This window comes from Aristolochia californica, unplaced genomic scaffold, assembly GCF_029961685.1.
Source record: "Aristolochia californica isolate CCGP_79_NKW_82.1479 unplaced genomic scaffold, dmAriCali1.0.hap1 SCAF_16, whole genome shotgun sequence".
Classification (NCBI taxonomy): Eukaryota; Viridiplantae; Streptophyta; class Magnoliopsida; order Piperales; family Aristolochiaceae; genus Aristolochia; species Aristolochia californica.
The window spans coordinates 10,976,802-10,980,111 of NW_027181837.1; the positions used below are offsets into that span (position 1 = coordinate 10,976,802).

General features: G+C 40.4%; 1 non-coding gene across 1 annotated transcript; it reads right to left on the reverse strand.

The window, feature by feature from the left end:
- Positions 1-734: 734 nt before the first annotated feature.
- Positions 735-841, reverse strand: LOC137954049 (small nucleolar RNA R71). The gene has a single exon (XR_011112481.1). It is a non-coding gene; the product is annotated as a small nucleolar RNA R71 (small nucleolar RNA).
- Between the last annotated feature and the right edge of the window lie 2,469 nt (positions 842-3,310).

Sequence of the window (3,310 nt, forward strand, 5' to 3'; positions counted from 1 at the left end):
AGGCATGTATTAAGCTTATTTCTTTGTTCTCCATAGTCTTAGGTTAGATTTTTATTTTTATTTTTTTATTTTTTTATTTTTTTATTTTATTATTTTTTATTTATTTATTTTTTTTACGTTCATAATTTTAGTTTGGTATTTTTTATGGAATTCTTCTAGTTAGTTCATATTTTTAGTAGTGAGTTTGTTAGCTTAATTTGATAGTACATTTTGTTTCTTTTTGTGTTTTTATGCACGGGCGCCGCTCCCTAGGTGGATCATTAGCTCTCTTTGTTGAAGAGGTAGAACATATTTGTAGGAAAACACCCGAAGTCAAGTTAGGAGCTACCATGGCCAATCAGGGCAAACCATTACAGTTACCTGCAGCAGGTGACCGTAGAGCCCTGAGGGATTATTCTATCCCATCCCACTTCACATCACCTTCTTGCATTATATCGCCACCCACTACTGCCGCAAGTTATGAGTTGAAACCGGGTGTGATCCAACTCCTCCCTAAATTCTATGGGTTGGAGAAGGAGGACCCATATTACCACATCAAGGAATTCTTAGATATTTGTGCAACTTTCAAATTCCAGAATTTCTCAGATGACTCTATCCGGTTAAGACTTTTTCCATTTTCACTTAAGGATAAGGCCAAGTCTTGGCTTAATTCCTTAGAGGTGGGCAGCATTACTTCATGGGACACATTAGTCACAAAATTTTTGTCCAAATACTTTCCCATTCAGAGAACTACAACCCTCAGGAGAGAAATCTCCAACTTTATGCAGCAGGAGGGTGAACACTTTTATGAGGCTTGGGAGAAATGGAAGGATTTGATCTGTAGGTGTCCGCATCATGGGTTTGAGAAATGGCATTTAGTGCAATACTTTTATCAAGGTCGTACACCCCAGGTTAGATCCATGGTAGATGCAACGAGTGGTGGGAGTTTGTTACGGTCCTGGATCTGGCACAAGGATTCTTTGGGTGGATCTGCAATCTGCCACGGATTACCGTACGGATAGTAAGGATTGAAGGAAGACATGGAGAACGAAAACGAAAGATTAAACCAAAGGGAAGCTTGAAACCCTAGAGCTCGTTGAGGAGAACTCTAAGCCTCTTTACGCTAAATTTAACCTAATTCTTAATACTTCAATGCTTCCTTTTCTCATTACTCTTACCCCTTAAATAGGGTTCACCCTGTTAGGGTTTAATAAAATATTACAAAAATATCCCTATTATGAATAAAATATTCCAAAAATATCCCTATTAATTAATAATTCCAAAAATACCCATATGGCCTAAAACTGAAATAAAATAAAGTAAATTAAATAAAACAACTAAAATAATAATGTTATTGCGTGCATAACAGAGTTTGAAGGGTAAGAGTGCTAGTGAGGCGTGGGACTTCTTTGAAACGTTGAGTGATCAATCTCAGCAATGGGGTTCGTCATTTAATGTCGATAGGAGATCCCACGAAGCCAAAAGAGGGGGTCTCTACGAGGTTAGTGAAACACCTATGCTCATGGCCAAGATTGAGGGGTTGACTAGAAAAATTGATGCCCTTATGGTGTCCAAGAGTTCACCTGCTCCTAACCCATCTACTGTCTGTGCCATATGCTCTGGTTCCTCTCATCCCACACAAATGTGTCCATCTAGTTCATCCTACCCAGAGCTCATTGAGGACTTGAATGCAGTCCAGAATTTTCATAGACCAAACCAGAACGATCCTTTTTCATAAACATATAATCCGGGTTGGGCTAGGCACCCAAATTTCTCATGGTCCAAGGGCCCACAGGTTGGGGGTCCTCCAGGGTTTACTCAACCCCAAGCTCCGCGCCCACACTTCACTCAACAGCCATTGATTCCACAAAAACCTTCACTTGAGGATACACTTCAATTATTCATGCAGAATACACAGTCCTCCATTTCTAAACTTGAAATGCAAGTGAGTCAGTTAGCCAGCCACATGAGTGAACAAGCACAAAATAGACTCCCGAGTCAAACCATTCCTAACCCCAAAAGCACACATGAGAGTGGGTTGAGTTCCAAACCCCACCATTAGCAAGCCAAATCCATAACCACCCTTAGGAGTGTTCGTGAGTTGAACAATGGGGTAGGGACCACTAAGTCTAAGGAGTCAAAGGATGACAATGTGGACACATCATTGAGTGAAGAACCTCCAAGTTCTCCATCAACAGCCAAGTAGATCCCTAACAATGTCCCACTAGCTCCTTATCCACAGAGGTTATCGGGCCCACCTAGGAAAGGAGATAGCATGCATGCAACGTTGGAACTGTTTAGTAAGGTTCACATTAACATTCCACTTCTTGATGCTATTAGGCAAGTCCCTGCCTATGCCCTATTTTTGAAAGACCTTTGTACACAGAAGAGACAACAACATGTTAACAAAAAGGTCTTTCTTACTGAGAATGTAAGCTCAATTCTGAAGCACAACACTCCTCCTAAAGTTAAAGATCCTGGATGTCCCACAATTTCATGTGTCATTGGTGAACATACCATCCAAAGAGCTCTTCTTGACTTAGGGGCAAGTGTGAATTTGCTTCCTTTCTTTGTGTACCAGCAATTAGGTTTGGGGGAATTGAAGTCTGCCCCTATCACACTTCAACTAGCTGACCATTCTATCAAGAATAGTTGAAGATGTTTTGATAAAAGTGGACAAATTTCTGTTCCCGGTTGATTTTATTGTTCATGATACAGAACCAGTAGTCAATGTGACCAACCAAATTCCTGTCATCCTAGGACGTCCCTTCTTAGCCACATCTAATGCTATCATTCATTGTAAAAGTGGTGAGTAGGAGTTATCTTTTGGAAATTTTAAGGTCTCATTGAATGTATTTAATGCCGGGCACCACCCACTTGAGTCTGATGATCTGAGTCCTGCATTTAAGATAGAAACTGTTATGCTTGATGACGAATCCACTCTTGAATCTTTTGAGTCTTGCATAACATCTTTAGACATGGACTATTTTGATGAGGAAACATATTTCCGAGAGGTTAATTCTTTACTCAATTTTGTACCTCTGTTGGAGGAAGCTTATGAGGTTATCACAACTGAACATCTACAGGATCTTCCTCTTGACTTGGACAAACTTCTTGAAACTTCCAAGCTAGATCTTAACCACTTCCTCCCACGTTGAAGTATGCGTTCTTGGGACCCATGAACTCATTACCAGTCATTATTTCCTCTGATTTGAGTACTGAGCAGGAGGAACAATTGACTGAAGTTTTACAAGCACACAGAGAGGCATTGGGGTGGACTCTTGATGCCTTAAAAGGGATTAGCCCCTCCATATGCATGCATCATATTCAT